At 39.7% G+C, this 14,551-nt stretch overlaps 1 long non-coding RNA gene across 1 annotated transcript in view; it reads right to left on the bottom strand.

Annotated features, from left to right (window-relative positions):
• Window positions 1-14,138, bottom strand: part of LOC116668028 — a 44,781-nt gene extending 30,643 nt beyond the window's left edge. The window contains exon 1 of the long non-coding RNA XR_004325074.1: window positions 10,212-14,138. This is a non-coding gene — a long non-coding RNA (uncharacterized LOC116668028). The remainder of the gene's footprint in view (window positions 1-10,211) is intronic.
• Window positions 14,139-14,551: the final 413 nt, after the last annotated feature.

Here is a 14,551-nt window from a genome sequence, read left to right as displayed (position 1 = left end):
TGCTGAGAGGGAGCAGCTGCTTATATCTAGAACAACTCCCAGCTGTTCTCCCAACTTTTCTCAAGTGTTTCTTAGTGTCAATGCCTCTAATTAGTGAAAATGGGAAGAGGGGGTGGTAAACAGAGGAGCCAAAGAGAGGTCTAATTTTAGCTGTCGCCAAGAGGACTTTCCCCTACATACACTGTGATCTCAAAATACTTAGCACAGTGCATATGGGCACGGCAGGGAGAGGATTTAAAGAGCCACAGGAGGAACATTCAAAGGCCAAATGGGCCTACACCTGGAGGGACGAGGCAGGGAATGGAAGCAGACTGGGTTCTTCCTCTGAGCCAGGCTCTGTGCTGGGTGCCTCAGTGCATCAATTCTGCCACTCATTTCCTCCTCACAGCCAGGGGGATTATGCAGGCGACCAGGTTCCCCTCATTTTACAGATGAGGAAACTGAGACCTGGTAAACCGAAGTTGCTGTGTCCAAGATGACAGGGCTACCTGGAGAGCCAGGATTTCAGCCTGTGTCTCTCTGACTTCATTGTGTCTAGCAAGAAGGACTGAGGCCAGACAGGGCACTGGGGAGACAGCTTAAGCAGAGATTCAGGGCAGAGCCTCAGAGCAAAAATCCAGAGGATGCTGGCTCTCAGAAAGCTGAGAGGCATCACTGCAGGAATCAGCAACGAATCACTCAGGGCCTCGACTTTTTCCAATCCTGAAATCCCTCCCGGACCTCCCAAGATGTGCTAGAGGAATGACCTGGGCTGTCACTAACAATTTACAGGTAGATAAATCATTGGGGGAATGCCCCCCACCCCTGTACTCCAGCCAAGAAAAGACCATCGCTTTCTGCAAGCAAAGAAAACGCACTGTTTGGCAAAGGAATGTGAGTGGCTAATCCCTCCACCCCCGCCCACCGCCTTCTTAAGGGTATGGAGGAATCTGGGCTCCTTCAGAAAACTGGCCACCTGGTAGGACTCATCGCGTCAGCTTCCTTCATCTCAGTTCAAGCTTAAAAGGCCTCTTCACTGGGAAGCTCCCCAGTGAGGTTTTCCATGCACATCTGGAGACTTTCCACAATAGGCCTTTGAAGCGGCCTGAAGTATTCCGGGAAGTCCGCCTCACTGGGCTGAGGTTTAAAGAGCAGAAGCCCACGTTTATTTTTCTTTCCCGCCTTCTTCGACAAAACTCCCCCCAGTGGTTTGTGGGCATTTGCAAAGAAGCCCTGATTTGTAGCTCACTCCTTCTAGGGCTGAAGTCTTAAACAACAATGAAGCAAATTCAAAGGGAGCCTCGGTGCCATAAAGATCTTTTTATGTGTTTGGCCCCTCCACCAGGCTCTGACTCTTGCTTTAGTCATCTTTGGAGAAGGAAAAAATGGACTTTGGACTCAAAGGGACTTGCTCCATCACTCGGCATCAGTGACATTCTGTCGAGTCACTTAAACTCTCTAATCTGCGAAATGAGTTAATGGTGCTTGCCTTGTGTGGAGTACCAAACGTTACATGAGGTAGGGTGAGAAAATCACTTTGCACATTGGCAGACGTGGACTTTATCAGGTCCACCTGCTCCCTCTGCCAGGATCACCCTCCCCTATGTGGGCTAGAAGCTACTCATTCTTGACAACTCAACTCCTCTGGCAATGTTTTACCTCCCTGTTGCTAAGGCTAGTTTAGGTCTTCTATCCTTCAATACCTCTGTATCCTCTAATCCATAGTTTACTGTTATTTCCATTTAAATAAGACCACCATGCCCTCCACCACCACTGTAACAACAGGAGACACATGGGATCTTCCCTTCTCACTGCTGTATCTCTGTATCAAGCACAGTGCCTGGCACATTGATGTGCTCAATGAATATCAACTGATTAATCAATGTATTTAACAAATATTGATTAAGTACCTACTCTGTGTCAGGTACTCCTCTAGCTACTGAAGATATAGCAGTGAATAAAATAGACACAACCTCTGCTTTCATAAGTTTATATACTCATAGGATAATCAGAACATACATTAAGGAAATATACAGAGTGGCTTTCAGTTATAGCTCCAACATGTAAAGGAGTTAGAAATCATTCCTTCCATTCTCGTAACAAGGAAAACAGCTAACAAACTGAGAATCACTAACCTTTCTTAGATTGTTTGGAGAACTGAGGTTACAGGGCAAACCACCACCCTGAGATCTGGACAGACAGGAGAATTCCAGAGTCACAGTTGAGATCTCCTTACCTAGAGCAGCAGCCACTGAAGCCACAAACTGGTAGGGACATTTAAGTGATAATTTTGATGAAGTGCTGGGGGCTGAGTGTGGACTAGCATGAGACTGAGAAGCTTCCGGGGCTGCAGTCTTAATAAGGGGCCCACACTTTCATGGGTTTCACCTCCAGGAACCCTACCAGGTTCTCACTATAAAGAGGCAAGAATGATCCCCTACTGGATCTAGCAGGAGTGAGAAAGAGTAAACACTGTGAAATATACCAGAGAGCTCTTTGTAACAAAGGCCTACTCTAAAGGGAAAAAGACATAATCAGAGCCTTATCCCACCCAGCAGAAGGACATCCCTCCAACTCTAGCCCCTTCCAGCCTTTCTTTCTCAGCTACAAGGGAGGAAAAAAGGTAAGACATATTTTTTGAAGGTCACAACCCAAGGACATAGGCCCAAGATTAAATCAAAAGATTCTAGAGTGTTTTCCCTTCCCCACATCTTAAAAACACACCAATAGGGCTCCAGTATAAATACCAGTGGATTACAGCTGAAACAGAGCTACGAGATTCAGGCTCTGTCTAAGGAGGAGTTCCAGAGGAAGTCCAAAGACAGAGGGGCAGTTTAAGCCTAAATCAAGCAGAAGTAGAAAAGAAGGAGAAGGAGAAGGAGAAGAAAATAAATATTAAAAAAGCAGAAATCAATGAAATTGAACACAAGAAAACAATAGAGAAAAATCAATGAAACTAAACGCTGGTTCTTTGAAAAGACCAATAAAATAGACAAAGCTTTAACCAGTCTAACCAACATAAAAAGGGAAAGGACACAAATTACTAATATCAGAAATTAAAGTGAGGTCATTTATGGACATAAATCAGATAATAAAGGAATTTTATGAGCAACTCTGTGCCCACAAATTTGATAACTTAGATGAAATAGACTATTCCTTGAAAGAGTCAAACTACTAAAATTCACACAAAGAAAAATAGACCACATGAATAGGGCTATACCTATTAAAGAAATTGAATCAATAATTAATAACCTTCCAAAAAAACACAAAGCACCAGGCCCAGATGGTTTTTCTACTGAATCCCACCAAATACTTTAAAATTAAATTATAACAGTTCTTCACTATCTCCTCCAGAAACAAGAGAAGCAGAGGAAAGATATCCTAACTCATTCCAAGGCCAGCATTACTCTAATACCAAAATCAGATATGACTTTAAAAGAAAGGAAACAAAAAAACCAATATATCTTATGAACATAGATGCAAAATCTTCAATATTAGCAAATCAAACCCAATAATGTATAAAAAGAATTACACACCACAACCAAGTAGAATTTATTCCAGATATGCAAGGGGATAAACATTCAAAAGTCAATCAAATGGAATGGGAGAAAACCTTTGCAAATGATGCAAATGACAAGGGCTTAATTTCTACAATATACAAACAGCTCATACAACTCAATAACAAAAAAACAAACAACCCAATCCAAAAATGGGCAGAAGATCTAAATAAACATTTGTCTGATGAAGACATACAAATAACCAATAGGCACATAAAAATGCTCAGTATTGCTAATTATCAGAGAAATGCAAATCAAAACTACAATGAATTATCACCTCACACCAGTCAGAATGGCCATCATTCAAAAGTCCATAAATGATAAATGCTGGAAAGAGTGTGGAGAAAAGGGTACCCTCCTACACTGTTGATGGGAATGTAGTTTGGTGCAGCCAGTATGGAAAACAGTATGGAGATTCCTCAAGAGACTAAAAATAGACTTATCCTGTGACCCTGCAATCCCACTCCCATGCACATAACCAGAGGAAATTCTAATTCAAAAAGATACATGCACCCCAGTATTCATAGCAGCACTGTTTATAATGGCCAAGACATGGAGGCAACCTAAATTTCCACTGACACATGACTGAATAAAGAAGTTTTGGTATATTTATATAAAATATAAAAGGAATACTACTCAGCCATAAAAATAAAATAATGCCATTTGCAGCAATATGGATGAATCTAGAGATCATCATATGAAGTGAAGTAAGCCAGAAGAGAAAGAAAAATACCATATGATATCACTCATATGTGGAATATTTAAAAAAAGACATGAGTGAACTTATATACAAAACAGAAATAGACATAGAAAACAAACTTATGGTTACCAGGGGGGATAGGGGGTAGGGAGGGATAAATTGGGAGTTAGGGATTTGCAGATACTAACTACTATATACAAAATAGATAAACAACAAAGTCCTACTGTATAGCACAGAAAACTACATTCAATACCTTTTAATAGCCTATAATGAAAAAGAATATTAAAAGGAGCATATATGTGTATGCATAACTGAATCACTATGCTGTACACCAAAAATTCACACATTATAAATCTTCTATACTTCAATAAAAAGTCAATCAGTGTAATTTACCACATCAATAGGTTAAAGAATAAAAATCATATAATCATATTAACAGAGGCAGAAAAAGCATTTGATAAAATCCAACACCTACTCATGATTAAAAACTCTCAGCAAACTTGGAATACAGGGGGAACATCCTCAATTTGATAACCAACATCCACAAAAAAACTACAGCTAATATTACACCTAATGAGGAAAAACTGGATGCTTTACCCCTAAGACTGGAAACAAGGCAAGGTTGTCCTTTCTTACCATTTATATTCAGTATTATATTGGAGGTCTTAGCTCATGCAGTAAGATTTAAAAAAAGGAAACAAAAGACATACAGTTTGAGAAGATGAAACAAAACTGTCTTATTCTCAGATGGCATGACTATCTATGTAGAAAACCCCAAAGAATAAAAAAAAAAACACTTTTTCAAATGAATAAGGGAGCATAGATAGTAAAGTCACAGGATACAAGGTTAATATACAAAGTCAATTATGTTCCACCAATTGCTAGCAATGAAAAATTGGAATTTAAAATTAAAATCATTTACAGTGGCATACTGCCAAAAAAAAAAAAAGTACTTTGGTAAAGAATCTATACATGGAAAATTACATGGCTTCGATGAAAGAAATCAAAGATGATCTAAATAAATGGAGAGATAGTTTATGTTCATGGACTGAAAGATTCAATATTGCTAACAAATTTTTCCAAACTGATCTATTATAGATTGAACACGGTCCCAAGTGAACATCAGCAAGATATTTTGCACATATTAACAAAATGATTCTAAAATTTATATGGAAAGCCAAAAGACTTAGATTAGTCAACGTAATACTAAAGAAGAACAAAGTCAGAGGATGGACATGACCTGACTTCATGACTTACTATAAAGCTAAAATAATCACACAACAGTGTGGTACTGATGAAAGAAAAGACAAATAGATCAATGGAACAGAAGAGTGAGCCCATATATAGACCCATACCAACACAATCAACTGACCTTTGACAAAGGAGCAAAGTCAATTCACAGGATAAAGGGTAGTCTTTTCAACAAATGGCACTGAAATGACTGGACACACACATGCAAAAAATATTAATCTAGACACTCAATATGAATAACAAACCTAAACAAAAAATGCAAAATGATAAAACTTCTGGAAGATAACACAGGAGAAAATCAAGGAGACCTTGGGTTTGGTGATGTGTTTTTAGATACAACATCAAAAAAAATCTATGAAAGGAAAAGACTGATAAGCTGGATCATTAAAATTTAAAAACTACTCTGTAATAGACAAGCAAGAGAATGAAAAGACAAGCCAGAAACTTGGAGAAAATATTTGTAAAATATCTAATCCAAAATACACATATCTGTATCCAAAATATACAAAGAATACTTAAAACTCAATAATAAAGCAAGCAACCCAATGAAAATATGAGCAAAAGATATGAACTTATGCTTCACCAAAGAAGATAGATGGCAAATAATCATATGAAAAGATGTTCAACATCATTTGCCATTAGGGAGTTGCAAATTAAAACAATAATGATACACTACTACATACTTATAAGAATAGCCCAAATCCAAAAAACTGACAATGTCAAACAACGACAAAGATGTGGAGCAACAGGAACACTCATTCTTTGCTGGTGGAAATGCAAATAGTGCAGCAACTCTGGAAGACACTTTGGTAGTTTATAACAAATACAAAATAGTCTTACCATACAACCCAGCAGTTGTGGTCCTACGTATTTACCCAACTGATTTGAAAACTTATGTCCCTACAAAAACCTGAATGCAAATGTATATTCATAGTCACCAAAACCTGGAGGCAACCAGCATGCCCTTCAGTGGGCAAATGGATGAACAAACAAGTATATCTATGCAATTAAAAATTATTAAGCAATAAAAAGAAATTAATTATCAAGCACAATACAACATGGATGAATCTTAAATGCATATTAATAAATGAGAGAAACCAGTCTGAAAAGGTTACATATTCATGATTCCAATTATGTGACATTCTGGAAAAGGCAAAATTACTAGGGCAATGAAGACATCTGCAGTTGCCAAGAGATCAGGAAGAGGGGAGAGATGATTAAATAGGTGAAGCATGGGGGATGTTTTTTTTAGGGTGGTGAAATTATTCTATATGATACTTTAATTTTGTACACATAACATTATGCGTTTATCAAAACCACTGATTATTATAGCATAAAGAGTGAACCTTAATGTATGCAAATTAAAAAAATACTTTAGGAGGTGAGGGGAATCTTATGATGGAATTAGTATGTGTCAAGCATTCTAACTGTGTTACCAATGTATGGAACAATCTCACTGAAGGCTGTGGGAGATAAGGGTGCTGACCTAAGTAATTCTGGAAATGAGTGGAGTTTGTAAAATTAAAGGCAAAAGAAACTGTGCATGAGCACTGTACTCTAGTTGGTAAAGCGGTATCCCATAGGGGTGTGGGTTAACAATTCCGATATTTCTATGCAAGTACACTGGAACTGAACAATTTAAAAAATTGATGGTGAATGGTGGGAATCAGGCTTCTCACTATTTGAGCGTGAGTTTACAGATAAACAAAAAAGGAGAGGTGACAATGATCCATGTTGGAGACAACAGTATAAACTAATGTGAAGACAAGAGACGATTACATATAGAAATATTATAGGTATAAGGATATACACAGGTTAGTACACACACATATATTTCCTTGCACTGTCAGTTGGGAACAACAGTTCAGCAGCAATGAGTACACTTAGTGTCCAGATTTTGGTTTCTAATACCATTCTCCAATAAAAAGAATCAGGGCTCCTTGGAGGAGTAGATGATTCTAGGGCTGGAGCAAGAAATACATAGGATGAGCCTGGAACATCCTATAGTGCCTGAAAATAAAGAAGTAATTAAAAACACACACACACACAAATAATTGCGGGGTTATGTTAGAGAGTTAAAGGAACCAACCGAGGAAATTGCAATGGCCCAAACTGGAAGAATCAACAACAACAACAAAAAGTAGTGTTGGATTATGACCCCAAATATATCATTAACATCTATGAGCCCACACTATTATGAAGAAATGATTGGAAGAATAAAAAAAAAAAAAGAAAGAATGAGGAGATTAATCTCCCATGAAGAAGAATTCCAAGTTTATGTAAATATTCCAACTCTAAGGAAATGGAGCATAACTTCCACTTCTAAAGGGTGGGCTCCCCAAGGTGACTTCCTTCCAAAGAGAATGGTATGAAAAGTGGAAAAACACAGAGTAGTTTTACAGTGGAGAAACCTAGCAAACAGTACCTCAGCCAGGTGATCAACATCAACACTGATATGTTGTGTTGATCGTATGTGATGTGATGTGATGTGATGAGAATGGTACTCTATCTCTGTGGTCTTCCTCCCCAAAACCTATAACCACAGTCTAATCATAAGAAAAACATCAGACAAATGCCAGTGGAAGAACATCTAAAAAATATCTCACCAGTATGCCTCAACACTGTCAAGGTCATCAAAAACCAGAAGAGCCTAAGGATGCATGATGACTAAATGTAATTTAATATCCCAGACAGGATCCTGGAACAGATAAAGGACTTTAGGTAAAAACTAAGGAAATCTGAATAAAGTATGGACTTTAGCTAATAATAATGTATCAATACTGGATGTACCATGCTAATGTAAGGTGTTGATAATAAGGGAAACTGGTTATGGTATTTATGAAGACTCTCTGTATATCTTCATAGTTTTCCTATAAATACAAAACTGTTTTAAACATAGAGATTATTAAAATAATATATGTACCTGTGCATATATACACAAACACGTATATTATGTCAGGTGGCGGTAAATACTCGGGAAAAAAAATCAAGTAGGATAAGAAGGATGAAGAATGACAGGAGGAGAGCAGGCAGTTTGTACAGGGCGGCAGGAATGGCATCTGTCTGATGAAATGATATTTGAGCATAGATCGGAAGGGTATGAGAGGATGAACCATGGAATTATCTAAGGGACAGGACTCTTTGCAGAGGGAACTATAAGTCTGAATGCCCAGGGGTGGGAATGTGTTCAGAAACAGGGAGAAAGAGAGTGAAGAGGCGAGGGTAGATGGAGAAGCTTGGGTAAGGGGCAGAAGAGCAGGAGATGAAGCCAGGAAAGGAGTGGGTGCCCGGCTGGGCACGCCTTGTCGGCCACAGTGAGGACCAAATACATGAATCAACAAATGAGATGAATGGAAACTTTATCTTGAAATTTATTTTAGGTACTCCAGCCTTAAAAAAAAAAAATTAGATTGCTTCCATGTCTTGGCTTTTGTAACAGTGCTGCTATGAACATTGGGGTGTATGTATCTTTTTGATTTAGAGCTCCCTCTGGATATATGTCCAGGAGTGTGATTGCCGGATTATACAGTGTCTATTTTTAGTCTTTTGCAGTATCTCTATACTGTTTTCCATAATGCACCAAACTACATTCCTACCACATGGAAGCAACCTAAATGTCCATTGATAGATGATTGGATAAAGAAGTTGTGGTATATTTATATAATGGAATACTACTCAGCGATAAAAAGAATACAAGAATGCCATTTGCAGCAACATAGATGGACCTGGAGATCATCATTCTAAGTGAAGTAAGCCAGAAAGAGAAAGAAAAATGCCATATGATATCACTAATATGTGGAGTCTAAAAAAAAAAGGAAAAGAAAGAAGAGGACACTAATGAACTCACCTACAAAAACAGAAACAGACTCGCAGACACAGTAAACAATCTTATGGTTACTGAGGAAAAGGGAGTGGGAAGGGATACATGTGGGAGTTTGAGATTTGCAAATGACAACCACTATATATAAAAATAGATAAAAAACAAATTTCTTCTGTATAGCACAGGTAGCTATATTCAATATCTTGTAATAATCTTTAATGAAAAAGAATATGAAAACAAATACATGTATGTATCTTCACAACTGGGATATTATGCTGTACACCAGAAACTGACACATTGTAACTGACTATATTTCAATTTAAAAAAAAGCTTTAAAAAATTAAACGAAGTGTCATCCTTTGTGATACACCTCCCTCCCCCAAGCACACACAAATATTTTATCATAACAATACTGAAATCTTTTAGCCTGCAATTGCTCCAACAAGACCCTCTAGTCCTGCCAAACCAGTGGAGGCATGTCATCTCCTTTCCGAAACAAAATTTGAGACGGTTTCTAGACAAGCAAAGTGAAATGAAGGCTTGAGGCCAATTTTTCACATAATTCAATTTTTAGAAAAACTTACATATGCCTGAAATCTTTAGATAATGGGAAGAAAAGTGGATTTTCCTCTCTTCATTATTAAAGCCATTGGTTCAAACTCTCATTTCATTTGAGACATGCAGGCACAACCCAGAGTCTGTAATTAGTTTTAAACCACCAAAGTAGAAACAGAATAAAACCTCAACTAACTGAAGGACCTTTTTTTCCCTTGACATACTTGGCTTTCAATGGCTAGAGGCATAAGGCATGAGTCCAAAAAGCAAGCTTAAGACTGGGGCTGGTTTTTAAAAACCAAATAAATTGCAAAGTATGCCTTGGGGGAGTCCACTCCGATCTTCTTACCTGCCGCCTTCTCCCTCTCTCGTTCCAGCCCCACGTATCCTGAGAGAAGGCATCCTGAAGGATGATGAAATAGCCAATCGTTGGAGGACAGCCCCCGGCTCATCACTAGCATGCTGAGATAGGCACAGAACTCTCCCCTCTTTCAGAGATTTGTACCAATAAGGATGAAGTAAACAACACTTTCCTTTGAACTTCCTTTTAATGGGGAAGGTACATAAACAAAGGCACTCAACTGTGGGAGTATGAGAGCAAAATGTGGCTCCCTCAATAGTGGGGACTTGATCTCAGAATATCTTGGTTTATTTTAGGCTACCCTCAATCATTGGCCATGCCTTTGGGGAGTTAACCTCTCTGACCTCAGTTTCTTCATCTGTAAAATGACAATTACAATGTCTGCCTGCAAAGCCCTTATCAAGATTAAATGAAATATGTCCCTAAAATGGCTAGAATAGTGTCTGGCTTCTAAGAAGTGATTAACATGCATTGCTTCCTTTCATCAACATACATCCTATATTTGCACCTGGCATGGATCAGACTAGTAGCCTCCTGATAAATGTCTGTTGAATAAATAACGGTCTGAATGAAATCTCCAGGGAACCTTGAATGGTATTTTACATAATGATACTTAATATAATGCTGATGATAACTACCACTTACTGAGTACTTACTGCTGGTCAGGTAGTGTGATATGTGCTCACCTACATCATTTCACTGAACTCTCATAACCACCTCATAATGTAGGCCTTCTTTTAGCTCCACTTAAAAATGAAGAACTGTGATTGAGTTATTTTCCGAGGACAACACAGCTAGCAAGTAGCAGGACTGGATTTTGAACTCTTATCCTTCTGATTTCAGAGGCCATGTCTTAACTGCTATAGCATCCTGTACAGATTTTAAAGCACATTAAAAAACAAATAAACAACAGAACAAAAAGCCATTTGAGTTTTTTTTTTTTTGTTAAGGGCACAACTAGGGTGAATAAGTCTTCCTGCTGCTCCTAGAATAGCCTCATCTGGTTGGATTGGCAGCTACCAGGCCAGGAACAGGTGGGACCAGTAAAGCTGCCAGGGACCAGCCCTTGAGAAAGTGGCTGAACAAGTTGTCTGGTCCTGTTCCCAGGAGCTGGTACAAATCTGATGGGGAGGCCACTCATGTGGGCTGGCATGGGAGTAGGATCAGGGGTGCTAGAATCTTACCTTGAACAAAGAGGTAAAAGTGTCCCAAGGGTAAAAATAAAGTATTCAGAGAAGGAGACTTGGAGGTGTGGCACTGGGCAGAAGTCCTACAGGGGCGGGAAGCTAGAACCAAGAGTACTGGGTGTGGCCAGGAGCCAGGAGGTCAGGGCTGAGGGTCTGGGGGGGTGGGGGGAGGATGCAGTAAAAGGTTCCAGACAGGCTGTGAGCAATACCATGCTGGGGCATGGAGCCTTCTTGGTGGGTCTACATCTGACCCCATGGTGCAGAGGTGCAGAATGTCATTATGCAGCTAAAGGGAAAGGAATAACCTTAGCCCCAGAATGCTCCTCTAGGTAAACTTGCCTTAAAGACCATGTGAAAATGACTAAGAGCATGGACTCTGGGGCCAAACTGCCTGGGTTCAAAGCTTAGTTTCTCCATTTACCAGCTGTGTGACCACAGTCATGTTACTTAACCTCTCTGTGCCTCAGTCTCCCCATCTATTTAAAGGGAATAACAATGCTCCCTATCTTATGGGTTTTCTATGAGGATTAAATACATACATAGAAACAGCTAGAAGAGAGCTTAAAAGTGCTGGCACACGGAGGTATTTACCTGTTATCCATTGTTCTCATTATGACCACCTCCCAGAGTTGATGGGAGGGCACATGAGATGTTGTATAACTCACTCACCCTATCACTCTTCCCTTTTCCCTCTTTCTTCACATAGTGCATCTTCAGCAGTGGAGCCAGGACTTGAACTTAAATCTTTAGACTCCCAAGTCCTATACTCCCCAAGCATGGTTGTCCAGTAGTGAGGTCTAAGCAGGCTGGTCATGGCCCTCTGACTCCATACCTATGCCCTTCTCTTCTTGCATTGCCCTCTTCAGTCACCCCAAACCCAAGCTCTTGTGGCTCACTCCAAGGTGGTCTTACAACTGCACAGCACACGTGTGCATTCATACTACCTTCTCCTATCTTTCCCAGCTCCCATCCAGCCTGACTTTGTTGGCAGAGTAGTTCCTTTCATTGTGGCATTTCCTGTTCAAAAGTATTTCGTAGCTCCCCATTGGCTGTGACAGGAGGTATCATACACGGTCCAGGTGGTGTAGAACACCTAATTCCTAGTGTTCTCCATCTGAGTCCCTGAGCAGTTGATAATAGATGACAGCACTGGAGCAAGTGAGAACAATTTACTGGCACAGCCGAAGATTCTACTGTACGGGCTTATCTAAAACCCCAACCACAAGTGTCCACAGAATAAGACTAACAACACAAAAGCCCTGGCATGTGAAATATTTCTAATTTTCCCATTAATATCTGATTCCTACAATCTCAGCCTCAACACTGTCATCTGTAAAATAGGACAATACGTACATCACGGAACGGTTGGCAGGGTTAAAGGAGAGTGTGTATCTGTAGTGCCTGGGTCAGCAATCCCTCACCTAAGTGTTTCCATAATTTGCACTGTTATTATTCTAAAACCCAGACCCCTCTCTCTGGCGTTCAGAAGTCCCAAACAGCCTGTCCTCACTCTGTTTACCCATTCTGATTCCCCACAGTTCTCTGGGACTTGTTGGGCCTGTCCCTTTGAGACATATCCACTTCTGGGGCATCTCTCTGTGGTTCTTTCCTCACTTCCATGATACCCACATCTGACTTTCTTTTTTTTTTTTTTTAAGTTTTTAAAGTTTTTGTTTTATTTTGTTTTGTTTGTTATGGAGAGGAAGTTACATCTATTTATTTATTATGAGTTTTTTTTTTTTTTTAATGGAGGTACTAGGGATTGAACCCATGATCTTATGCATGCTAAGCACACACTCTACCACTATCCGATTGAGGCCCGGTTCACACTGGATCGTCTCCAGGAACCCTTCCCTGCACCCTGAACCCCACACCCCTTGCTCATTCTCTCGTCCCAGCTCCCTGAATTCACACGCACTCATGATCTGTAATAAATAATTTAACTTTTAAAGTGCCTGCTGTTGTTCCAGTATTTTACACTATGTTCTCACCCCAATTAGACTGTAATCCTGTCGCGAGTAACTGCTGAGATTATTTTCTCTAATGTTAGTTTGCAGCATGAAACCAATGTTCCCAAAGCCCCAAGCAACATTTCCTCCAAGGGTTTAGAAATGAAGTGCCAAAATTCCTGGGAGCTCAGAGGTCAGGAGTGGTTTCTACATCTTTTAAATGAAGAAAATGTTACTGACCTCACAGAGTTATCTGATGGCTTGAGAAAATGGGTATAAAATTGCCCAGATGTCTGCTGAATTGAAAACATCATCCATCAGAAGAGAAGGAAAAAGCAATTGGAACTGATAGGAACTTGTGAAGGGAGACAGAAGGAAAAGGAGAACCGTGGGGGAAAGGGAAAGGATTGCTACAGAAACAGATGTCTTAAGCATCTCCTATGCGTCAGGCACCTCCCTAGGCAATCCATGTACATTACATGTAGGATATTGGTTAAGATCACAGGTTCTGGAGTCAGGCTACTGGGTTCCAATCCTAGTTCTGTCTGTCACCAGCTGTATGGACTCAGTTAAGCTATGTAAAATGTCTATGGTTTATATTCTCTATCTTGAAATGAAGATAATTTAAAGATGGGGTTGGCAATTTTTTTGTTCTGTAAAAAGCCAGACAGTAAATTTTTAGGTATTGTGGGACACATAGTTTCTGTTCCAACTACACAACCCTGGGGCTGTAGCCTGAAAATTGCCATAGGGTTTACATGAACAGATGGGCATGGCCATGTTCCAATAAAACATTATTTGCAAAAGGGGCAGTGGGCAAGAACTGGCCCACTGGGAGCCGTTTGCCAACCTCTAATATAGAATTTACCTTATAGGGTCCACGGAGGATTGAAGAGTTAATTTAGTTCATGCTTTTAGTGCCTGACACACTATAATTGCTCAACAAACATTAGCTGTTGTTACTATAATAAACCCATGGAGTAGGTGTTAGAATGACCTTTCACAGGGAAGAAAACTACATCTCAGAAATAACTGGATAACTTCTTCAAGATCTGATATCTTCCAGCAGTGGCAGAGTCAGACTCAGAGCACAAGCTGGTTGGCCTTTATAAAGTCTATAATTCTGGTTGGTGGGAGGGTATAGGTCAGTGGTAGAGTATGTGCTCAGCGTGCACAAGGTCCTGGGTTCAAT

The sequence above is a fragment of the Camelus ferus genome, chromosome 13, assembly GCF_009834535.1.
Source record: "Camelus ferus isolate YT-003-E chromosome 13, BCGSAC_Cfer_1.0, whole genome shotgun sequence".
Taxonomy (NCBI): domain Eukaryota; kingdom Metazoa; phylum Chordata; class Mammalia; order Artiodactyla; family Camelidae; genus Camelus; species Camelus ferus.
This window is presented reverse-complemented; position numbering and strand designations above follow the sequence as displayed.